This window comes from Cricetulus griseus, chromosome 4 (assembly GCF_003668045.3).
Source record: "Cricetulus griseus strain 17A/GY chromosome 4, alternate assembly CriGri-PICRH-1.0, whole genome shotgun sequence".
Lineage (NCBI taxonomy): Eukaryota > Metazoa > Chordata > Mammalia > Rodentia > Cricetidae > Cricetulus > Cricetulus griseus.
In genome coordinates, this window is record NC_048597.1 from 204225998 (window position 1) to 204252120 (window position 26123).

At 43.5% G+C, this 26123-nt stretch overlaps 1 long non-coding RNA gene across 2 annotated transcripts in view; it reads right to left on the reverse strand.

Moving 5' to 3' along the window:
* The window catches only part of LOC118238705, a 55387-nt gene extending 43012 nt beyond the window's left edge, over nt 1–12375 (reverse strand). For both annotated transcript variants that reach the window (XR_004769719.1, XR_004769718.1), the window contains exons 1-2: nt 12264–12375; nt 4514–4713 (exon numbers count right to left, since the gene is read on the reverse strand). This is a non-coding gene — a long non-coding RNA (uncharacterized LOC118238705). The remainder of the gene's footprint in view (nt 1–4513; nt 4714–12263) is intronic.
* Between the last annotated feature and the right edge of the window lie 13748 nt (nt 12376–26123).

Sequence of the window (26123 nt, forward strand, 5' to 3'; positions counted from 1 at the left end):
AATTAGAACTTGTTCTACAGTTCAGGCCCTACACCATAGGAATCCTGTGAGTAGCCAGTCCCACCCTTAAGCTTCTGGTTGAGTTGGGCTAATTAGTAATTATCTTGGGGCTTGGGCAAAAGCCTTGTCATCCCTCAAGAGTAACAAGACTGTTTCAAAATGAGTTCAAGCTGGTGGATGCTGTAAAGAAAGCATTGTCCCTCCAACTACTTTTATTAGTATTTCAAAACTTTTATTTCTTTTAATTCTCTTGTTTTTCCCACTGGTTTTTAATATATACAGTTATTAACTCCCCAAACTGCATGTTCCATGAGAGTTAGCCTATCTTTAGACTCCTCTTAGATCTTAAAAGCCCTGATGTTCATTCCTAGATCTTTAAACAAGATATATTATTATCATGTTCCCTGAGACTTTGAGGGAGTTTGCCTGTAGAAAATTTTAGCTGACACAGTTTAGGCATCCAATACAGAATAAAGGTTGCTTCTTCATTGTATGGTTGGTCAATCTCCACCATTGAAGTAAAAATAAAAGTGGGTCAAAGAATTAAATGGATAGATTCTTTATCAGTTATTTTCATTTTCACAGAAACTCCTTAAATATATATACAACATAAGAATGAAAGTTTTGCCTATTTGCCTGACAAATATATGAGATTTTCATGAAGGATTTGAACTACTTGGAGGAAAGTAGTCAACTAAATAAAAGTGTTTTTATGTATCTCAGAGCCTGAGAATTGTCAAGAAGAGTCTTTTGAGATGGGCAGCTTTTGTGTGTGTTGCCTCAGGATTTATGTTTAAAATTTCTTTACCTCTTCCTTCCTTCTTACTCTCAATGTTCAGTACCATTGATAGAGCTGGTTATTCAAAAGGATGCATTTCTTCAAAAGTGTGGCTGTTTAGTGTCCAAACTAATGCCCTCTGGGTAAACTGGTCCTGCTCTTTGTAATTGCTGTTTTTATTCTAGTTAAGTATTCAGCAAATTGAACTGCAAAGAAAGTATTGAGAGACTTGTGCAAGCTTGTGCAACTAACTCCCTCACCATCTGGATGTGCCCACTGGGGAGATCTTGTTTCCAGAGGTCTTTGTTCATTGGGAGTTAAATAGTAACTGGTTTAAACAGTGAACTTGAAAGTTTGCCGTTGTGACTAGAAAGTGGACCTGCTTGCTCTGTTGGTATGGCAGAGGTCACTGAAAGCCCAATCCTGCATGGCTCCTTGTATCCCCTCCCTCTGCAATGGGACTTTGCACTTCTCCCTCACAAATGGGTCCTGTGACTGGGTTTGGCCATGTGACTCTGATTTGCCCAACAGTGCAAGACAGAATACTCGTTAATTCAAAGCCCAGGTCAGTGAGGACCCTTGAACTATATATTTTATTACCATGTACCTGCGATATTTTAAGGGATTTTGTTTATAGAAAATTTTAGTTGGTCTTGCTGGGCATGGTGGCTTACACCTTTAATCCTAGTACTCAGGAAGCCAAGGCAGGCAGATCTCTGAGAGTTCAAGGCCAGCCAGGGCTACATAGAGAAACCCTGTCTCAAATAAAACAAAATATTCAGCCTGTCTTAAAACTATTATATATTTATTTATCGTATAGTATAATATATATAGATATATATACACACACACACAATATAGTATACTGTTTGAACACATGTCTACAGATACACACTCCCTTCGTGGGCATGGATGCCGAAGGAGAATATCCAATCAATTACACTTCCTGCCTTACTCCCTTGAGATAGGGTCTCTTCATGAACCTGGAGCTACAGTGGTTGGCCATCCAGCTCTCAGCAATCCTCACATCTCCATCTTGTCACAGGCTGAGGGTGCAGGTGTGCGGGGTAGCCCACCCAGGTTTTTATATGGGTGCTTGGAATTTGAACACCAGTTCTCATGTAATGAGCACTCTTCCCCAGTGAGCCATCTCTGTAGTCTTTGGAAAATATCTTTATTAGTTCTTCTATGAATTTAAGTTAAGAAATAAAAACTGGGGTTGGCCTGATCATGTGAACTTGTTGTTGTGGGATATTAGTGTCAGTGACGTTACATTCATTTATGCTGTAGAATATTTGTTTAATGATGCAAAGATGTGTTGCATTTGTTTAACTCTGAAAAGCTGTGTTATTGGGCCTGCCTAAAACACCTGCTTGGTCCACTAAAAAGCTAAACAGCCATTAGTTAAGGCAGGTGGGAGGGATAGGCAGAGCTAGAAATCTAGGCTTGAAAGAAGAAGGGTGAGGATGGAGAAAAGGAAAAGAGGAGGACACCAGGGGCCAACCACCCAGTCACACAACCAGCCATGGAGTAAGAAGGGAAGAAAGATATATCAAATAAAAAAGGTAAAAAGCCCTGAGGCAAAATGTTGAGGAAGAGAAATGGGTTAATTTAAGTTAGAAAAGCTAGCTAGAAACAAGCCAAGCTAAGGTCAGGCATTCATAAGTAAGAATAAATATCTGTGTGTTTATTTGGGGCTGGGGGGTGCCTTGACCCTCCCCCCAAAATATTCAGCTACAGCCTGTAATCCTAGCTGCTCAGAAAACTGTGGCAGGAAGATTGCAAGTTCAAAACTTGCCTGAGCTGCAGAATGAGTTCAAAGTCAGCCTAGGAAACAGTGAAATAAGACTAGGGCTGTAGCTCAGTGTACTGAAAGAAATAGGGAAGGAAAGGCAAAATTGGGATATCAGCAAGATCACAGATTTTTCTAGCCTCAGAATAGTCATCAATTATCAGTTTTGGCAACTACCCAAAGACAAGGGGCTACAAAACTCCTCATAACTATTGGGAGAGTGTTGTCGTTCAGATTTTGAATGGCCTTCAAAGCCCATATGCTAAAGGCTTAGTCCCCAGCTTGGTACTCTCGAGGGACAGTAAAAACTTTGAGGTAAGAGGACTCCTGGTTCACAGGGGTGAGCCCGCAAAGGAGAGAGTGTTCAAATGTGTTTCCGTGGGAAAAGGGCTATTTCTTGTGCTCTGTGCTGGCACTCATCTGAAGACTGGGGCATAAATAGACAAGCCTGGCCCTTGCTGGCGAGGCATTGACCATCTTACTGGGGCGGGATGGGGCACAATGAACAGGTGAATGAGCAAACCAAGATGACAATTCCAAGTAGTGATAAAAAGTGAAGACCATAAGGGACACCCCCACCCCAAATCCAAGCCCGGTGTTGCACCAGAAACAAGGAAGAGACAAACAGATTTACAAATCTATGCAAATCTAGGCAAAAGCCACAAAAACCCCTGGGACTGAGAAGGAACAGCTGTGGCTTGCTGTGGGCCAAGGGTAGGCAAAGCAGAGAAACTCTGCGACCGTTGGTCGCAGTGGAGGCAGAGTTGTAACTAGTCTCCTTTTCTGACCACCATCTCTGGTAGATCATTGCCTGGCACCACCTGAAGATAACATATCTGCTAGACAGAAGCGCTGGGGTAGTATGGGGTAACAGTGTTAGTGTTGGACTAACCTGGTAACAGTTGTGGCATCTAGAGTCTGAACTGCTAAACCCACGGCCTTCCCACGGTCTAAAGACTAGGGATTGCTGACTGGGACAAGTACAACAGGTAGATGACAGGCAGGAGATAGTGACAGTGACTCCCTGTGGGGCAAGTACACTGTGCCTGCTTTTCTTCATCTGCAAAATGAGGGTTATGCCTCCTCACTGGGTTGTGGTGACTCCTTAGAATGTGTGTGTGTTTGAACCTCTGTCCTGGATGAGCATCCAAGTCCATTCTCAAGCAAGTCTCTAAAAGGATAGAATGAATATCCTCACCACAGAGCCGTGCATGAAATCGGGCAGTTGAATGCATCTCGGGAGAATGGGCAAAGTTCACACTACAAAATAGTAGGGGTCAACTATGTGTACATATGTATGTGACAAATGTACCTGGATCTTTAAACCCGTAGTGGAATGCACCCACAGCAACGAGAAGGAAGTCCCTTCTGGGCTTAAGGTAAGCTGCCTTGTGATAGGGAAACAGGAAATGAGCTCCAAGTAACTTGATAAAGGAGGTTCCAGACTGCCAATTCCCACCCTCCAGAGACAGAAACGTCAGTGGATGCAGGCTTGCCACCTCAGACTGGATAGCAGAGTGATCCGTGTGTCCGGGCTTCTATACTAGCTGTCCCCACTGTGCCCTAACTTGACACTTGTGGTGGTTTGAGTGAGACTGGCCCCTTGAGCTCATATGCTTAAATGCTTTGGCCTCAGTTGGTGGAACTGTTTAGGCAGGATTAGGAGGTGTGGCCTTCTTGGAGGACGTGTGTTACTGGGGGCAGGCTTTGAGTTTTCAAGACTCCTGCCATTTCAAAGGTGCTCTCTGCTTCCGGCTTGGGGCTTGAGATGTGAGCTCTCAGCCACTGTTCTGTTGTCATGCCTGCTGTTTGCTGCTACACTGCCCTGCCATAATGGACTCTTCTCCCTCTGTAACTCTAAGCCCAAAGTAAACCCTTTCTTCTCTAATTTGCCTTGGTGATGGTGTATTCTCACAGAAACAGAAAAAATAACTAATACTTACCCTTCTTAGGCTTCCATCTTCTTAGGCTCTTCCCCGGGATCCCTTGCCCTCCTGAGCCTATGCCATTTGGGCTCTGGGCTCCTGTACTCTTTCCCAGAGACAAGCCAATCTTCAAGAGCACATTTGATGGATCAAAGGCACAAAGCCCCAGTCTTCATTCTATCCTTGGGTGTCTGTTGGCATGGCTGCCAAGTGCAGACCTGTGAAACAGAAACAAAGGGCAATGGCAAGCTGGTTGCCATCTTTGAGATGTTTGAGGGAGGGTCCTGGACTATCTTGATTTCCATCTCTCCCTGTGCTCAGAAAAAGGACAAACCTACAGTGCCCCATAAAATGAGTGAGTTAGTTCACATATGCACGTATGTTTGAGAGTGAGTGCACACACACACATACACATACACATTTAAAAATATGTTTTTAAAAACTATGCTGCTTTCTATGGTAAAACTTTCAACTAGAATTAATAAACAGCCTTAATCAACACCATTTTTTAAATTCACAAATAATTTTCTCACTAGGACTACTGAGGATCATAAGAGTATATTTCTTTCAGTATGTACTGGTGTGTTTGAGAGAGTGGGGGTGCAGATGCTGATGCTGCTAGTGCAGGTGGGAGACAGAAGACAACCACAGGTGTCATCCAGGGATCATCCACCTCGATTTTTAGCTAGGCTGGCTGCCAGTGAGGTACAGAAATCCCCGTCTCTGGCTCTCCAGTGCTGGCATTAGATTACAAGGGCACACACCATGCCCAATTTTTTTTTATGCGGGCATTGGGGATCAAACCATCCTCACACTTTCACAGCAAGCTCTTTACTGATGAAGCCATCTCCCTAGCCTCATGATAATATTTCTTAAGTGTTATATGCAAGATTTTGACTTTTCCCATCTAAAATCTACAACAACCATATGAAACCTCCTGAGCTATCCCATTCTCAACAAAAGAGACACCGGAATCTTAAAAGATCCGATGGTTTTTTAAATGTTACTATTATTGTGTGGGTACACACGCCACAGAAACGGGTACAGTCAGAGGACAACTTTGCTGCATCAGTTGCCTCCTCGCACCTGAACATGGGTTCTCTGTCTCACTGCGGATAAAGTTCATCTTAGTACAAAGTAACTTATGAACCTGGGAACAGCAAGAAGCAGCTGCTGTGTCATTTGCTCCCGGTGAGTGCCAGACTGAGGGGGGGGGGCGGCAGAAGGGTGCCTGAAGCCTCCTGAGCTGGCATACCTCACATGGTCACACCGCATCTTGTGCCTTATGACGGGGCTGGGGGTGGGGGGCGCCTGGGTGGAAGGCGTGCAGTGTAAGGCACGAGGCAGTGTAACCAGGAGCAGCTGGCCCTGGCCCGGCAGCCGCATGGCCGCTGTAGCTGTGGAGTCCTGAGAGCTCCTGTAGCAATGAGCAAAGCATCCTGCCAAAGTCTGAAAGGCGATCGTCCTTGAAGATCAGCTTAGCACTGAGTAGGATCGATGAACTCAGACTGGCAGGACATTCTCACCTGCGTCTCATGCTCACACAGGAGGTTTCTCTTGGTTGTACGTTTAGAAGTGTGATGGCTGGTCATTGGGAAAGCCCGTTTTAACTTCACCGGTTTTATCAGATTACAGTCGTAAATAATAACTTCAGGGAGTTACTGGTTACTGATCCCATCTAATTTTCTTTTTTTCCTCTAGAGGTCCATCGAAGAATAGCCAGATGGCTCAGCGGGTAAAGGTCCCTACTGATGACCTACCCTGCCTTCCATCCCCAGGCTCCCCGTTATAGAACCAGCTCCTGCGGGTCTGCTGAGCTCCACATTCACACGAGCAGAGGCATGCATGCATGCGCCCTCACACACACACAAATAAATATAAATAAATAATGAATTTTTAAAAAGTTCACCAGAGACCCATCTGTTGATCTATAAATCCACCCCGAGGGTGATGGAATAGCCAAATATTCCCATTATAGTTTCCTCGTTATGCAAGTGGTAATCGGCATCTGCCGCCAAATTCACAGGAGAGCCCAAAGTAAGAATTTAAAGCTTTGAGGCATTTGGACTCAGAGAGAGACGCTAATATTTAAATCCACATCCAATTAAACCCAGAATTGTCCATTGTTCCCAGGAGAGCACACAGGCTTAATTCTCTTTGCTACCGTCCCTCCCCTTACCCTATGTGCACACAGCCCTTCTGACCTACTGCAACCCCCACAGACTCACAGGTCCCAACACCCAATCTGCATCCACCTAACAGGTAAGCAGTGTGTGCTCTCATTTCGTTAATCCATGGAGGGTAACACTGGGCATGTCCTTATCATATATCAAGATCTGGGGTACCCACTGGTGATGTTCCCATGGAAGCCTGTGACTACCTAGGCTATGTTCATGGGACTTCAACTAAAATTTTTTTGTTTTGTTTTGTTTTTGGGGGGAGGTGGTTTCAAGACAGGGTTTCTCTGGCTTTGGAGGCTGTCCTGGGGAGCTCTTATAGACCAGGCTGGTCTTGAACTCACAGAGATCCACCGACCTCTGCCTCAACTTATAGTTTCAATACTATTTTTCTTTATTTTCAAAGGACTTTTTTAAGTTCTTATTTAATGTGTATGAGTGTTTTGCCTTCATGTATATAAATAAACTATGTGCATGTCGTGCCTGCAGAGGCCAGAAGAAGGCATTGGATCCCCTGGGACTGGAGATACATAGGATTGTGAGGCACCATGGGATGCTGGGAATTGAACCCTGATCCTCTGCAAGAGCAGTAAGAGATCTTAAACAGGGAGCTATCCTCCAGCCCCGTTAATACTAATTTTCTCATCTCTTATGGCATTGGTATTCCTAGAGCAGTGGTAAGTGTGGTCCCAGGGAATACGGAAGCATGTCCACTACAGAGATTTTAAGAATAACAATGCAGAAGACTATACGTTGATCCACTTTTAATATGATAACACACTAGCAATTGTACATCGTGCCGAATGTCCTTTCTGTCCAAAAGCTTCCTTGACTTAACCTTTAAACAACCTCTGCTCTTGCCATCATTTTGTGATTAACACAATTACCATCCAGCACTGCACACCTTCCATCAGCATTGTTATCTCCAGCCTACCCAGAGAAGCTCTGACACAGATGGGGGTATCAACGCACAATTGTCTGAGATCCAAGTCCTTAATGGCTCAGGACCACTGATGCTGCCAAGGCTTGCCTTGGGTGCAGTTGCATCACCGACCTATGTGGGGCGCTCTGCTTCTGCACTCAAACACTAAATCTGAAATAAGTTGTGGTAGAACAGCGGCCGTGACAGCACCTGAGCAACTAATACTTATATCTTTATCATCAATTTCATTCTCTCATAAAAGCTTTCATTGAGTGTTTGCTCAGGATTAAATGTTAAAACAGCAACACTATAAAATTGCAAGGTGTGATTTTTTTTCTGGCTTGTTAATTCAAATTCACATATGATAGACTCTTGATAAATTGATATTGACTCTTTTTAGTAATCTTTACTATTTTTTTGTTTTTTGTTTGTTTTTTGGTTGTTATTGGGTTGTTTGTTTGTTTTGAGATAGGGTTTCTCTCTGTAGTTTTGGAGCCTGTCCTGGAACTTGCTCTGTAGACCAGGCTGGCCTAGAACTCACAGAGGTCCACCTGCCTCTGCCTCCTGAGTGCTGGGATTAAGGGTGTGGGTAACCACCACCTGACTAGTAGTCATTACTATTAATCGGTAATGCTATTAGTCATTTCTGTAGTCATTAATAGGAAGATATGTATATTTTTTCTTTCTTTTGAACACCAGTAATGTAATTAAGGAGAATAATCAATTACATTCCCTTCTCTTGCTGTGGTAATAATTTATTTTATTGCTTTTTTTTTCAACTGGCCTACACAGTTTGGGCAATCCTTCTTCAGTTAATTCCCTGATTAGTGATAATGGATTGTGGAGGCAGGTGGAGGATCTGTCTCTGTGCGGACACCCAAGGTGCACCCTGAGTGCCAGCTCCCTGACTAGCCAGACGGCAAGGAGGTGAGGATCTGAGAGCACCTCTGCCCCCTGCTGCTTACTGTGAATTTGCTAATGGAGGGATGATCAATCCTTGTTTCACCTAAATCCTATTGTGTTCAGAGATTCAGACTAAGATGTCAACTCTGTGAAGATTAGAATTTAATTTGCATTCACAGACAGCTTCGGAGCCAGTGTGGGCAGTTGACAGGTTTTTATTGAAGGAATGAAGGAGTGTGATACTACTCTATTGGAAAACGTGCTAACACCTCAGCTTGGCTTTTGTTTGTTTTATAGTGCTGGGTCTTGAACACAAGGCCCCTATGCATGCTGGGTAAGTGCTCTGCCACTGACATATATCCTCAGCCCATTCTGTGTGTTTTGTCTGAGTGCTCACAGCTTAAAGTAGGTGCCTTATCAGGAGCACACATCAGGTATTACTTTTTCTGTGTCCTTCCTTCCTGACTCCCCCGACTTTCCTCAGTGTCAGAGACTCAATATTGCAGATTGACAGCCAGCTGATTTATAAGATCCAGACTCAAAGAGCTACTGCAAGGAACTGAGAGTGGCCAAGAAGTTAAAATTCAATAGAACAGCATTTTCATTGATATCTTAACCACATTAGGTTTTATGGTAGTGTTCTGACTAGGTTTATGTCAACTTGACACCAGCTATGGTCATCTGAACTGAGGGGACCTCAGTTGAGAAAATGCTTCCATAAGATGGCATGTAAAGCAGGCAAGCTCGTAGGGCAGTTTCTTAATTGGTGATTGATGGTGGAGGGCCCAGCCCATTGTGGGTAGTGCTATCCTTGGGCAGGTGTCCTGGGTTCTATAAGAAAACAGGCTGAGCCAGCTATGAAAAACAAGCCAGTAAACAGCACCCCTCCATGGCCTCTGCATCAGTTCCTGTGTCCAAGTTCCCACCCTGTTTGAGTTCCTGCCTTGGCTTCCCTTAATGGACTGTGACTTAGGATATATAAGCCAAATAAACTCTTTTCTCCCCAAGTTGCTTTTGGTCATGGTATTTCATCGCAGCAATAAAAAACTCTAAGACGGGAAGGTTAGGGGAGTTACTAATTAAGAAATAAAATGGGCAAGCTGGAGAGATGGCTCAGTGGTTAAGAGCACTGCCTGCTCTTCCAGAGGTTCTGAGTTCAATTCTCAGCAACGACATGTTGGCTCACAACCAACTATAATGAGATCTAGTGCCCTCTTTTGGTGTGCAGGCAAACATACAGGCAGAACACTATACATAATAAATAAATCTTTGGGAGGGAGAAGGAGAAAGATGGGGAACTGTGGTTGGATTGTAAAATGAATAAAAAAAAATAAAGAAATAAAATGTTCACCTGGCAATATAGTGGCACTTACAAGGCAGAGGCCAGCCTGATCCATAAATTGAGTTCCAGAACAGTCAGGGCTACACAGAGAAACCCTCTCTCAACAAACAAACAAAAACCAAAAATTTTAAAAGTGACATAAAAAAATAAAGAAAATGTTCAACTTAATTAAAAGATACTATAATATTGATTATTGCCAACTTTAGTCATTCCTTCCTCACTCATGTAGCCGATACCTAGAAATGCATCCGATGTATTTCACAATCACTGAGCCCTAAGATTGCTATTCTATATGAAGAAAGGAAGGAGAATGTACTAGGGTTGTTAGACCAGGATCTCACTGTATGGCCCTGGCTGGCCTTGAACTCAGAGATCCACCTGCCTCTGCCTCCCCAGTGCTAGATTAATGGAGTACACCACCATATCCAGGACTGTAACTTTTAAAGCATCTGTTCATGTAAGATATCCTTGCAAGAATAATACTGAGCCAGGTGTTGGTGGCGCACGCCTTTAATCCCAGCACTCCAGAGGTAAAGGCAGGCAGATCTCTGTGAATTCGAGGCCAGCCTGGTCTACAAAGCTACACAGAAAAACCCTGTCTTGGAAAAAAAAGAATAATACTGATTGCTAGTGTAAAGATCATAAAAACTGAGCTGGTGAGGTAGCTGTGTGGGTAAAGTGGCTGTCACACGCATGTGAGGATCTGAACTTCCATCCCCAACACCCATGTAAAAGCCAACAGGGAGGCACATCTGTAAACCCAGCGTTCCTATGGAGAGATGGAAAGTGGAGGTAAAAGAACTCCAGGAAGCTCATTGGCTGGTTAACAGGGCATACACAGCAGTGAACAACAAAAGAATAACACTGATCTCAAAGCAAGATGGAAGACAAGGATTTACGCTAGAGGTTTCCTCTAACTTCAACATGCATGCTGTGTCAAGTGCCTGCCTGCACTTATACATACGCGTGCGCGCACACACACACACACACACACACACACACAAACCCTCACACCATCTCATGTACACACACACACATATGCACACAGTCACACAGTTCAGCCCTAGTTTGTAAATAAACATTCCAGAGCCCAGAGTGCATAAGCAACTTCAGAAAAACACCTTACCAGTGACTCAGCATCCCAGGATACTGTGAGGACCAGAGCCAGCAATTTCAGTTCCCACCTGTCTCTCACCCTAAACAAAGAGCACTTCCAACTGTCAAACCAAAGCTCCTGATGCTGAGGGATCTTTGCAATGAGAGCTTGTTGAGCTTTAGAGAGGCCAGGAAAAGAACCAGGTTGTAAGACATGTCCCTGTAGCTACTAACAACAAGGCTGGATAACAGTTGGAGATATGCCTGGCAAACTGAAGAGTCATAAAATATTTTTACAATGAAAGCTTGTGAAAAGAAAGCATAGTTTACATTGTATCTACATTGATTATAGAGATGAGGGGTAGAATTGTACAAAATAGGGCATGTTTGTCTCTTTGGGATTGGCTGGACTCATCAGTCCAGAAAGTTTACCTGGGGGCAGGTATGGTGGCACTTGGTGGTCCCCGCAATGGGACTTATGTCGGGGTTTCAGATGAGATCGGTTGCTTTCAGGGTATGGCCATAGACTATGTAGGGGGTTTCAAAACATATTCGGGAACATGAAACAGACTTTTGATCATTTGACCCAAAGCTGTTTCATCTCATTTCTCCCCCACCTTCTGACCCTTATAATTAAATGTGAGACAGCTCAGGATTTTTTTTTCTTCTCATAACATATGAGAAAATCACTCCATTTTCCTGTCTTACCAAATTGACTAAAATTATTTAAGTGCTTCAGAATTATAACTGTTATTGGCTATTGACATGGGCAGATAAAAACACACTGATGAATGGGGATATGAAGAATTGCTGAGTATGGGCCAGGCCTAGTGGTGAGCATCTGACCCAGTACATGGAGGGCAGAGGCAGGAAGACTTCCTGTAACAATCCATGCATGAGAGGAGGTGCTAGCATGTACAGGCCACATCATTTTCTCCTGTAGGCACTGCTGGATCAATAAGACATATGATGCACATGTAACTCAGTGAAACCAGGTCTCCAGCACCAAGATCTTCAACCTCCAAAATCATGAGAAATAATTTGGCGGTGGTGATACTTTAATGTAGCATGAAGAAAACAAGGCAATGGATAAGGGGCAAGTCATAGAATTATAGGAAATGTCAGAGCCAAAACCTTCAAGGATGAGGACAAGAAGGCCAACACAGTCAGGACACACTCACTGTCTCCTCTCTCTTCCCATCTTAATACAGTATCATCTCTTTTCCTATGCTTGATTTCATGCTTGTCTACTGTCTTAGGGTTTCTACTGCTGTGAAGAAACACCATGACCAACCCTTATAATTGAAAACATTTAATTGGCTGGCTTACAGTTCAGAGATTCGGTCATTGTGGAGGGACTGGAGATGAGCAGGCCAACATGGTGCTGGAGAGGTAGCTGAGACTTCCACATCTTGCACAAGCACCAGGCAGTGAACTGATTCACTGGGTGTGGTTTACTGACTCACTGGGTGTGGCTTGAGCATATAGGAGACCTCAAAGCCTGCCTCCATAGTGACTCACTTCTTCCAACAAGACCACACCTACCCCACCAAGGCCACGCCTCCTTGTAGTGCCACTCCCTTTGGGGGCCATTTTCTTTCAAACTACCAAATCGACTTTACATGGGCTTTTACTCTGATGAGGGGAAAGCATCGGATCAAACAAAGGACAAGGTTACAGTTTAGTTCAACCGTCTTTAATTGACTTAATTTTTAACTCTAGAATGAGACAACACTTCACTCATAGAATAGAATAAATGTTCCAATGATCTAAATAGCAATCTGTATTATACAATGAGAAAAGCTGAAGAAAACAGGACGGAGAAAACAAATCTGGATTGGTCATTTCAAAGTTCCCTCCCTTGTAAGCTGGAGATGGAAGACAGCACAATAGGATGATGGCTGACCAGTCAAGGTCAGGTTATCCCAGGCTTGTTCTTTTATGGCAGGATTAAAGCACACAGTTTCTGAAACTGACCTCTTTAGGAAACTTGGCAGTGATCTTTCTAATTCCGGTTCTCCTGAAGTCAGATAAACACCCTGACAGGTAGTTTGCACTTGAGTGCTTCCATTTGAGTTTTAGCCAAGTTTGTTGGGGCCTAGAGCAGAGCATAGTCCAAAGCAATGATCTCCTGCGGTTTTTGTGGTTTTGTTATTTGACTTTGTTTTTTTCTAATGTTTCTCAACATGTATCCCAGGCTGACCTTGAACTCCAGGTCCTCCTGCCTCCACCTCCCACTGTTGAGATTGCAGGCATATGTCATCACACTTGGGACAGGAATAGCTCAGGCTAGCCTTGAACTCACACCATGGCCTATCTGTATCAAGTTGGAGGTTGCAGTCCATCATAGCATGGAAGGCACAGTGGTGGGAGCATGGAGCAGGTGGTCATGAGATGATGCTGATGCTCAGCTGGCTGGTGCTTAGTTTGCTTTCTCCTTTTGGTACAGTCCCAGACCCCAGGCTATGGAACAATGCTACCCACATTTAGGAAGACCCTTTCCACTTCAATTAACCTAATCTTGGAAATCCTTCACAGGCATGCTTAGGGGCTTATCTCTCCTTAATTCTAGAGCTTTTCAAGTTGACAGTCAGCATCAACCATCTAACTCAATTCTGTCACATCAGCAATTCCTGTCATTTTAATATTCCCACTGATTTTTTTCCTGCCAACTTCAGCAAAAGTGCCAAGAGTATACTCAATTAATCCCATCTGAGTCATGTGACCCACTGTAGGCTGATCAGTGAATTCTATTACTCCAGCACCCTTGAGTCTGGAGCCTCTTGTTCACTTTCCCTAGGAGTAAGCCTGGCTCCGAAGGAAGACAGACATTTGTGACATCTTCAAAAGACTACACACACATACACAAACACACACACACACACACACACACACACACACACACACACACCTGTTTCCAGCCCTACATTTCATCTTTTTCTGAAGAATCTGCCATCTCTGACTCTGTGCTGTGAAACAGGGTCTCTTTCCTCTCTCCTGCATCTGCAGAAAATGAATTTTCATCCTGTCAGCTTTTCAGGATCAGAGCCTTCTCAACCAGTCCCTACCTACATTCCTAAACTGAGCTGGCATGAGATCTTCACCCATTTCCATTATCCTGTGGACTTGAGCCTTTGGGGTACTGTTAGTTTCATGGCATTCTGAGGGATCAGAGTAAAATTATTCTAAACTGTAATCTTTAACCAGAAGTCTAATTGGAAGAATTCTCAATCATGTTCCATGCAGATGGTACAGTGGAAGACACTAATGTGCACCGTAAAGGGGAAACAGAAGAGGAAGAGGGGGTGGGCAGGCAGAGGGAAAGGTGTGGGCAGGCAGAGAGAAAGGTGTGGGTAGGCAGAGAGAAAGGTGTGGGTAGGCAGAGAGAAAGGTGTGGGCAGGCAGAGAGAAAGGTATGGGCAGGCAGAGAGAGGGGCAGGCAGGCTCTGGCCCACACCCCAGTGCTAAGCAAAAAAAAAAAAAAAAAAAAAAAAAAAACCCAAAACTTTTTTTTACATTTTGTATTTTGGGTTTCTAAGGTTTCATCTAAAGAAAGAGCCTTCAGCTAAAAATCGCCTTTAATCCACTGCACACCACCAGGGTGCCTCCTACATGTGCTTAGGTTTATAATGATTCTGCATGCTTTGAGATTCTGGGTTTTTTTTTTCATTAGATTTCATTATAAATATCTTTCCATATTTCTTTATCTTTTTCATGATCCATTTTATCAACTATTGCCTGGCATTGGTAGACCTTTAGTAAATAATCATGGAATTAATTACATCATTATCTAATAATCATTTCTAATTTCTCTATATTATATAGTATGTTATATAGATAGAGAACCTATTTCATTCATGCATGCATGCCCAGGACAAATTTTTGAATAGGACTGCATGCCCAACACTAGCAGGTAAATGCATGGATGTAATGCTGGGAAAACAGCATAAAAGAAATAACATAGCTCTTTCTTCACAGATCCTGCTATCAAAAGGGGAATCTAGCAAATGAACCATAATCATGATGACGATACGAGCTCTGGGAATCAAAGGGGACTATGGGGACATATAGTAGGGAAACACACTGTAAGTCAGAGAAGGCTGCCTAAAGGAGGACTCAAGGCAGAGCCTAAAGGATGAACACAACAGCCTGGGTCCTCTACACTGGGGACTCAGAGGCAAACTCATCACCGGAATTTCAAGGCCATGGTTTCCAGGCCAGTGAGGACTACACATGAGCCCCTGCCTCAGTAAGAGGAAAGAATATGAGTGTTTGGGGTCCAACATAAAAGATGCTTGGACCAGGAAAAGGGAAGAGAGGAAAATGCAAAACCCAACACTCTAGCCAGTCAGAGAAGTGTTAGCTGGAGAGACTTCCTGGAAGCTGGAGACTGCCAGGCAGGTACAGAGAGGCCAACCCAGTAGGCCTGAAAGCTCACGGAACCACAGGTCTGAGTAGGAAAGTCTGGCTAAGATTAGAAATTTCTGGAGCCAATTCTAACACAACTGTGAACAAGTCTAAGAGTTGAAGACCCAAGGGAACAGAGTCCTGGGGAGGCCCTACACTTATTTCACCTCCAGGGCCTCTAGCGGGTCCCACAGGGAATATGGGAGAAACCTCCCTACACCCCATGCTTCCAGGAAGAAGTTGACACCATTTGACAGTGCCATAGAATTGTATTCTTAGTGAAGCCTTCCTACAGGAAAAAACCCTCAGCCAGGACCTAAACAGCTGGGGTTTTGTCAGATGTAATAATAGTGGGGATTGGATACACTCAAGTGTGGCCCCTCCAGATGCCTGTCCTATGTAAAGAGCAGAACTAGAAAAATGTGAGCTAAACAGGCCTACAGAACATCCCCTTCTCGTTTTTTTATATATGCTAAAGGCATATTTAAAACACTTCCTTTTACATGGCCTATCAAGTCTGGCTAACAGGGGGAAAGTGTGTGTGTGTGTGTGTGTGTGTGTGTGTGTGAGTGTGTGTGTGAGTGTGTGTGAGTGTGTGTGTGTGTGTGTGTTTGATCAATATAATATACATATGAAAAAAAAACATAATCTGGATAGGAAAATGAGAGGCCAGATTCTGAACCAGATAGGGGTTAAAATGGTCAGACTGGAAATGTGAAACAATGCTGGTACTGCTAAGGTGGTCAGGAATTGGGCTTGAGGAGGCAGACTTTCAAAAACATGACTTAGAATTTCCAAGCTCCAGCCGTTCAGCCAGTTACCCTCAGACTGCAAAGGTGAAGCAGAAAAGCTGCTGGGCCTTCGACCCTTATGCTCAAGGTGAAAAGCAGGGAAGCCCTCATCTGCCTCAAAGCCGGAAGGTAAACTGAGGTGATAAATGCATTAACCAGTGCTTCCTCAAACACCCATCCTTAGTTTCGGACCACACAGAGGTTAAAAGCAATGGTGAGTAAATGTGTTTCATTGTCTCTTCCTCAATTGACAGGAGGTGGGAAGCTTCTGCATTCAAGCTTCATGACTTCTGGGTAGAATGCAGTTTGCACAACTCAGCAAAACTACAGCCAGTCTTTGTTCTTTTCCCAGTTTGCCAGTACCAGGCTTTTTCTTTTGGGCCACCAACAGCTCCCAAATCATGATGCAGAGACTTAATAGTTATGAATGCTCAGCCTAGCTTAGGCTCGTTTTCTGGCTAGGTCTTTTAACTTAAAGTAACCTGTTTGTCTTTATTCACCTTCTGCCTCGGGCTTTTTACTTTTTTTCCCTTCTGTATATTTTACTTTCACTCACCAATCTTCCTTTGCCAGTAGACCTCGAAAATCATCAATAAATGGGTCATCAGCAACTTCATCCAGTTGAGTCCTGAGACTGTTAAGGAAAAGATTTTTCAACCCCTCATTTAGATACCTTCATCCATTACAGCTTTATAGATGCTAATACATGTGACTATCCTCCAGTTTGCTTTCTTTGGTAGTGACGTTAAATTTGGCCATATAAGACGGACTAGATGTGACACATGATATGGATGTTAATTGAAAGCAAAGATTGTTTCTGAATAGAATTGGATTCTGAGGAGGCAGGCAAGATGTTTTTTCTGGGTTAGGAAAGATGTGAAATGGTTTCTGTAGCCATTGTTTGGATTTGGAAATGTTCTGCAGTGGGTAGAAACATTGGGCCATAGTTTGTTAATCTCAACTAATGCCTACATTACATTCTCTTTGATTGTTCTTGTTATTATGCTGTTTTGTGAACCTATAGAAAATAAGTGCTTTTTATCTTGAAATTCAACAAATGGAAAGAATAAGCATTCTATGTAGCCATGTCACTGTAAATAACAATTTCTTGCATATTGAGCCATTTTAATTCCTGTTTGACTTTTACGTCTCTGTTGCTACGAAAAATGATCAAAGGAAACTTCAGTTTTACAATCTGTATGCCTAAAAGCGGGTACTACCCTTTATTTTGCTAACTTGTTTAAATGATTCCATTTTGTAAGAATCAGATGGCATTGTGCTTGTTGTACAACGCCATATTTATATGACAAACAGGAAACAGTATTGTATGATATATTTATAAATACTATAAAAATATTGTGTTTCATGCATTCAGAAGCAGTTGCTAAAATTCTCCAAACTGGTTCGACCTTTGCAGATACCCACAGTGCACCCTACGTTGAATCTTACTTACCACCAGCACACAATTTATTTTAATGTTGATGACTAGTTTCAAATTCTTTTCCACTTGAAAGCAAATGGCAGATTATCATAATTCTGGCTTTTCTTCAATAATACTTTCAAAATTAATGTTGCAGTAAAGAAAAATTTTAACCAAGGTAATTGGAAATAATGTTTTAACTTTCCATTGTTTAAAATAGAAGTAATGTGTTTTTAAATACTATTTATCACTGGAATTCTAAAATAGATTTTTTTAAGTCAACCAGATGAAGGAAAGCATTTTATCTACAGTTATTTTAGTATATGTGGCATAATAATAATTTCAAATTTAAGAGTTGTTTTCATAGTTAAAGGTATCTGCCTTTTTTGTAATGTCTGGAAACAGAAGCAAATTATTATGAGTTTCTACAGGTATTTTTAAACAGAGCAAACATGTTGACTTTCAAATATGAATGGCCCCACCAATTCTGCTTTGCTCTGGTCGAACTTAGTGTGTCTTCGTCATCTATCGTTTGTGAGGATGTTTACTCTATATGAATATTGTTTCATGTTTGTATGGGAAATTGTAGCTAAGCATTTCATTGTCTCCAGTCGGGGAAAGAAGCACAATTCTATTTCTTTGTCTTGCTTATAGCCATTAAATCATTACTTTTACATATATTGCTGTTACTTCTGCTTTCTTTAAAGATTCAGTAAATGATGTTTTATGAAGCCACAAAATACATATATTTTTATTTTGACCTAAATTTTTACAGTTCTATTGTGTGTTGTTTCTAATTATAGATGTAAAATTAAATTTCATTTTTAATTGTAAAAATTCAATAAAAGGATATTCATTTAGAAAAAAATAATATTACACAACATTCACCCACATTGCCCTCTGAGACGCCTTCTGCTGTGGCTTGACCTGTTTGCCGTTCAGCTCTGGCTCTTCAGGAAGGTTCTCCAGGGCAGTCTTCTTAACGTTTCCACTTTCGTCTGAGAAAAGTTTACAAGATCCCAGGTATGCCAAAGTGAGTTTCTGTGTACCATGTGTGCATGTGTACAGGGAGACCAGAGAGCACGTGATTTCCTGGATCTAGCATTACAGGCAGTTGTGAGCTGCCTGATGTGGATGCTGGGTACTGAGCCCAGATCCTCTGCAAGAGCAGTGAGCATTCTTAATCACAACCAAAGAAATGTATTGTAAAACAATTGCTTGATACATCTAGCTTTCAGGTTTACTAACAAAAAAGCACATACAGAATTTAATCTTGACTGAATATTTGCTACTGCAGAACATGGAGCGTCTTTGTCTTTAGTGTGTTTTAAGAGTCCATCACTATTTTGATTTTATAATTGTCAATACTGAGAGTGTTGCTTTACATAAATATATACTACAAAAGTATGTGTGGACCATTTCAAAAATTACTGAAAATTCTGTCCCAATCCTAAACCAAAACTTGTAGAATGTTTCTTAAATGACACTTAGTGACTCTACCATCAATTTTTTGTTGCTGTCCTTGTTTTTGTTTTTTTTTTTTGTTTGGTTTTTGAGACAGGGTTTCTCTGTGAAACACTCCTGGCTGTCCTGGAACTCACTCTATAGACTAGGCTAGCCTGGAGTTCAGAGAGATCTGCCTGCCTCTGCCTCCTGGGATTAAAGACATAAACCACCATGGCCAGGCCTACGATCAAATTTTTAAAACCAAACATCTCAACACAATACATTACAAGGATACTTCCATGCTGAAGAGTAACAATAGGAACCTAATTGTCTTTCTTTTTCTATAACAGAGCCATTACCGTTCTATAAGAACAGAATCCTTGTATGTCCAGGAAAAACACTGCCATTCATAGCATGATTGTCCCAAGGTTGAGCTAACATGTGCCAGGCAGTGTTCTGGAGTTGCATGGTGTAAGGGCATGCACAGTTCAAAGTGCTTGTATTGTGAATGCTAAACCAGTAGTGTGGTAGAGCCTTGGTGAGAGCTGTGGGAAACCCTGGAGCTTCATTGAATTTTCCATTTAGAATTAACTTTGCTCGTTGTGGTCAGAAACATTTTACTGTTGCCAATTTCAAAGCCCCCATGTTCACTTACACAAGTATTGCCACCTATGGTTTTGTTAGACCCCCGGAAAATTCAGGTATCTGGGGTCCCAGGCCATGACCGAGGTCACCCCAATCACCAGGCAGATTCCAGAGCTTGCTGCAAACTGCATGAGGTTTTATTGTAATTTAACGAGCTAACCCCATGTTAGCTCTGGTCTTTTGTCCACCCACCATGTCAGTTGGCTACAAAAGACAGTTTGAACCGGCTGCTGAGAGATCTTGTTGGGCAGAGTAAGGGGAGTGTCTAGGGGTACTCACAGGCTCACGATTGGTGTGCCTTCAGGCTTGGAGGGCTTGCCCTGTGTTGATTGGTCAACTGGTTGTTATGGCCCATAGGCCCTCCCAGGGTGGTTGCTATGCTCTAGACGTCATTGCTGTGCACTTGTCCGTAAAGTACACCCAGGGTCATAAAGCATAGCACCACCAGCTAACTTCTGATTGGTTCTTTGTCACGAGGCAGGCACCTAACCTATAGTGACTAAGACAAGGTCATAGCGAGCAAGTGTTACTGTCATGGCTGCCAAAATGGGGGGCTGGTCCCTTCAGTTTAGGAGCTGTGGCTTCAAGGAAGGTGTTCCTAGCCTTAGTGTACTCCCCCAAAGGCCAGTGTGATTCTTCTGTTCCCAGGCAAGATGTTAGCCACACCTGCTCCAGAGCTCACCTCTTTTCCCCTCCCATTCACTCTCTCTCTCAGTCAGTTTCTCCCTTTTCTTCCCTACCACTCCAAGGTCATAGGTCATAATTAAGGGGTGGAAATAAAATGATGCCAAATCTAGGGATCTGGAAACCCTGAGCAGGGAATCAGTGAGACCTCTTTGTAGGTGATGCTGTGTTGGCAGGGGGCACGGCCTCCTATGCCAGGCAGGTACTGTTTGGGAAATGAGGCCTTCCAAAGTTAGGCAAGCAGGGGTAAGATCCTGAGAAATGCTACAGTCCCTCTCTCATCCATGTGGTCCCTGACTATTCTTCTCTCCCCCAGAAGGGGGAATCAGCCACCTATCCCTAGAAGTCACCACGGGGATACTGTCATCACCATTAGGAGTATTTCAACTCCCAGATCCTGAAGAAAAGCATCTTTTTTTTTTTTTGTAGGCTGTCAGGCAGATGGTCTGAGTGCCCTATATCCAGGTTTTTACGGGTTTAAACAAGAGCTAAAATAACTCAAATAAGCTGGGCGTTGGTGACACACTCCTTTAATCCCAGCACTCGGGAGGCAGAGGCAGGCGGATCTCTGTGACTTTGAGGCCAGCCTGGTCTACAGAGTGTGTGCCAGGATAGGCTCCAAAGTTACACAAAGAAACCCTGTCTCAAAAAACCAAATAAATAAACAAAATAACATCAAATAATGTGAAACTGCAGAAAGCCAACCCTTGTACATATTACTTAACAGTTAAGCTAATTTGTTGGTAGAGAAGAACTATAACTGTATGTTTTGATTGTTTTTTTTAACCATTGTTAATTTTTGAAATACAATGCTTATGTTTCCTGCTTCAGCTTTCTAGGTTTTTATTATTTGTTAGCAAAATAATTTGTTTGTTTTGGAGATAGGATCTCACTACTAGTTCAGGCTACCCTGGAACTTACGATAGAACCCAGGCTGTCCTTGAACTTACAAACACACAGCCCAGCCTCCTAAGTGCTTGGATATAGGTATGTGCCATGATGCCGGGCTTGAAAAATCATTATTTTAACTCAAGAATTTAGTTTAAAAAAAATGTAAGGCAGAGAGGAACCAGCAAGCATGGGAAGACAGAGTTTCAGGTATGAGTTTTAGGGTTTCCGTTGCTTTGATAAATACCATGATCAAAAGTGACTTGGGGAGCAAAGAGTTTATTTGGCTTATGCTTCCACATGGAAGTCCATAATCAAAAAACATCAGGGCAGGAACTCAAGGCAAGAACCTGAGGCAGGAGCTGAAGGAGGGCCATGGAAGTGTCACTGCCTCCACTCCCTGCAGCTTGCTTAGTTTGCTTTCTAATACACCCAGGGCCACCTTCCCAGGGTGGCACCACCTATAGTGGCCTGGGCCCTCCCACAACAATCATTCATCAAGAAAATGCCCACAGGCTTGCTCCCCTACAGGCCAATTTTTGGAGGCATTTTCTCAATTAAGATTCTCTCTTCCTAGATAGGCCTCAGTTTACATCAAGTTGACAAAACCAGCCAGAATACTGTGGGACTATATTTCTGGTACAAAGAAAGGAAAATAGTTTGGATGAAAATGGATTTTTGGATGATTAAATACTGTTTTGTCTAACATGAGAACAGAGATAAAAGCAAAACCAAACTAAAGCATGTTACAACAACAAATGTGTGTATGATGAAACTTAAAATGACTCATATAATTGAAGGTTATAAAAATTTTCTAAATTCACATTTTAGCGCTTGATACAGAGCTAAAGCCCGATTCTCTGTTTAAAACTATAAGGTTTTCATAAGACACCGTCTGCTCTCAGTACTGATGATAGAAAGCTGGCTTGAAGAATAGTGATTTGGGCAGATCTCTCTTGAGAAGCTGGGGCCCCTCAGTGGTGTATCCACACCTCCTTCTCCTTGGCTCCTCCCTCCTAACGCCTGTGCCAAAATCTACACTAAGATGGCTTCTTTAATCAACTGCAGCTTCCCTTCACACTGATTCATCCTGACAGGTTTTTTCTGCAGTGTTAAGTCAAGAATCCCAGCTTTACCTCTGCAGTGTAAGTCAAGATTGTAAGTCAAGAATCCCCGCTTTACCTCTGCAGTGTAAGTCAGGAATCCCCGCTTTACCTCTGCAGTGTAAGTCAAGAAGCCTGGCTTTACCTCAGTAGAGGTTTCCGCAAATCTGCAAAGGACCGGGGGACTGGGGTTTTCAACTACAGCTGGCTGTGTTGAGCCTAGCCTCTCACTTCCACTGGCAATCTTCTGTGGTGACAGGGGTAGAGATACTGTGAAGCTCTGCTGATGAGTTTATATTACTTATTTCTGTTTACTATTTGTTATATTATTGTTGTTACTTAGCTGCTCAGCTCTACCCTTGGTTCCCATATTACCTTTAGTTCTCCCCCCTCCTTTTTTTTCCTTCTGGTTAGAGAAACACCATGTGTTTAATGAGCATCACTCACACTGTTATGGGGACAAACCGCCTTGGAGGACACTGAGGATGAAGCCCAACTCCTGTTTCCTTTGGCAAGAGGATTTAAATTACTATATTAAAAAGTAGAGGGCCGGCGATTGTGTCGCACGCCTTTAAACCCAGCACTGGGGAGGCAGAGACAGGCGGATCTCTGTGAGTTCGAGGCCAGCCTGGTCTACAGATCGAGTTCCAGGACAAACTCCAAAGCAATACAGAGAAACCCTGTCTCGAAAAAACAAAAAACAAAAACAAAAAAAAAAAAAAAGAAAAAGTAGAGGTGCCTGAGCTTTGATGAGACCCTGTGAGGGCTAACATTATGTTTCAAGTTTACATTACTATGCTTAAGAGATCTGTAAAACAAAAATGCCTCTAACCTGTAAGCCCCGTTTGCCCAAGGAGAGATAACTTCCTGGAATGCCAGGGCTGTTGTTTATGTAAGATGACAAACCATGTGTGTTTTCACTCCTGTACCAAGCTTGGCTGCCCGAGTGTTCATTCCCCTAACCCTGAAGGAAAGCTGGTTCCCCTGAAGACAGGCTAGATAGAGGGAGGACTAATTATCCCCACAATGAGACGATGTACTTATCCTTCCCAGAAACCCCTGCTTTGGTGCCGTTACTTATAATGCTTCTATCAGGCAACATGGCTGAGTTTGTCTGCTCTTCTGAGTCCTAACTCTGAAAAACATAATTTTTTAAATTTCTTTCTTTCTTTCTTTCTTTCTTTCTAATGCTGACCAAAACCTGGGCCTGCTTTTCCTGATACACTGTGGTTTCCCACTTATTCTCTGAAGCACCCCTTCCCAACTTCCTACAACACCTTGCTTGCCAACTTTCATTGTAAAAGGCATGACTTCCTCTCCTCCTCCTCCCTTCCTCCTCCCCTCCTCCCCTGTAAATGGAGTTCTTAATTGGTCTATTTAATAAAACCCAGAGTCACATATAAAGGAAAATGATGAGAAATCAAAGAAAGGGAGCAACCACAGCCACATCTTACCTTTTCAGTGTCTCCGCAGACAAGAGAGTGAGTTCCTGTTTCTCCCTGCTTATATCCTGTTTCCGCCCGGCTGGCTCACTTTCTGTCTGTACAGACCTCCAGACCTCTACGGTTAGCTAGTGGCAAGCTCCATTCTCTGACCTTCAGACAGGCTTTATTTGTAGAAGCAAGATGTCTCCACACTCCCTCCCATTCCCCTCTCTCTTCCTCCCCTCCTCCTCCCCTTCTCTTCCTTCCTTCCTCCTTTCCTCTTCCTTCTCCCTATTCCAGGCCGCTGCTGAGATTTACAGCTTGCCTGACCTCTTGTTTTTCTCTCAGACTCTAATAATAAAATTGTCCTTGAGTTTCCTTCCCAGTCCATTGATGGATCCTTTTATTAACAAGACTAAAAGCCCACAAGTGGACATTGCACTGGGGCGACAAGCAACACCGAGACAAAGCACAGTGCCAGGAGCCTTGAAAATCCTTTGAGGATGTCCTATCCTCCAATCACCAGCTACCCTCTCCCCACATCAGCTTGCCCTGGGTCAGCCTTCTGTTCTGCCTGTTGAGCTGTGGGCTAAACCGCAGGTAAAGCAGCTCAGCCTGCAGACTGAGCTCATCGATGTTGGCGTCAGTGGGCTAACCAGGGTCACCCACTTGTTCCCTATCAGGCTGGCTAAGACACAGCCGAAGAAACAACAAAATGACTTAACGGACTATGAACCTGACTTTAGTCACCCTCAAGAAGGCCACCCAGCAGACAGTTAATGACTTTTCCCAACATCAGCTATCTGAGGGTAGGCAGAAGCTGCCCTTGTGTAAGGAGATGATGGTGACTACAGGATCAACCCCTGCCAAGTGATCATGACCAGGTACCTCCCCCATTAGGATGCTGAAGATACAGGTTACACTGCTGACCAGGGGAAGATTCTGGCTGCCTGAGCCCAGTTCTCAGCCTGGGTGGCTGCCTAGCTCTCAATGATCGCAGAGATAGTTAAGCAGTTAAGCACTTTTGCTATCCTTCTAGAGTACCCAACTCAGTTCCTAGCACCCATGTTGGACAGTCTACAGCTGCCTGTAACTCCAACTCCAGGGTATCTGGCGCCCTCTCCTGGCTGCTGGATGATACACTGTTTTGTTTTGTTTCTCGAGAAACAGGGTTTCTCTGTAACAGCTCTGGCTGTCCTGGAACTCGCTCTACAGACCAGGCTGCCCTTGAACTCGAGAGACCCGCATGCCTCTGCCTCCCGAGTGTTGGGATTAAAGGTGAGTGCTGCAGTTTACACCACCACCACCTAGCCAAATCTTTCTTTCTTTCTTTTCTTAAAGCAATTTGGGGAAGGCACTTTGACTTACAGGTTGCCATCTAAGGTTACCGTCCATTGTAGGGAGCCGGTTCCTGCATTATCCATTACAATAATGGTGCCTAAAGACACCAAGATGTAAATTACTTCACAGGCGCTGGGTAATCTCCATTCCTTTGATCTCTGCCTATCCCGTGGCTCATTTGGCCTGAGGAGCTGAAGCCATTCATAGGGTAACACGTCCCAGGCGGCTGCTTGCCAGCCTATTTAAGGAAAGGGATTGTTAGTTCAGTGTCTCCGCTCTGGTAAGCTTATGCTCTCTCTCCACTCTCAAGATGCATTAAAAGCTTATCTGCAGAAGGATCCGAGTGTCCTGCGTGTATTTCTTGCCGGCCGAGAAAATACACCGCGCGGGACAGTCCATCACTAGGGAGGCCAAGGCCGGAACTCAAGCAGAGGCCGCACAGGAACTCTACTTACTGGTTCTCTCAGCACCTTTCTTTTACAGTCCAGGCCCACCTGCCTCAAGACAGCAGTCCCCACAGTGAGCTGGGCCCTCCTCCATCAACCAGCAATCAAGAAAATGCCCCACAGACCTGGCCACAAGCAACTCCTCAGTTGACATTCCCTTTTCCTAAGTGTGACAAGTGAAACTGACAATTCTGCTCTGTCACATCCTAACTGCTTTGAAAATCTAGGTAAATTTACTATTAGGTCTCAAACAATCCAAGCCCTAATGGCTGAGGGGCCTATTAATATATCAAAGGGGAAGCTGGCCAGCTCTCCCAGCATCACTCAGTTGCTCCTCCCAATACTTCTCACCCCGCCCCCACCATAAACCTCTCCATCCCCCTGAGCTTCCCTTACCTTCCCCCAGGCTTCTCTTTCCTATATAACCTCAACCATTTTGACTCTCTTGGTTCTTGGTTCCCCTCTTGACCTCTTGGTTCCCTAGTGCTCTCTCTGCTCCCTCTTTCCTCTTCTTCTCTCTCACCCGCCCCAGTCCCTCTCTTCTCGTGGCCTCTGGCTGCACTTTCCCTGCAGATCTACAATAAAAACTGTCTC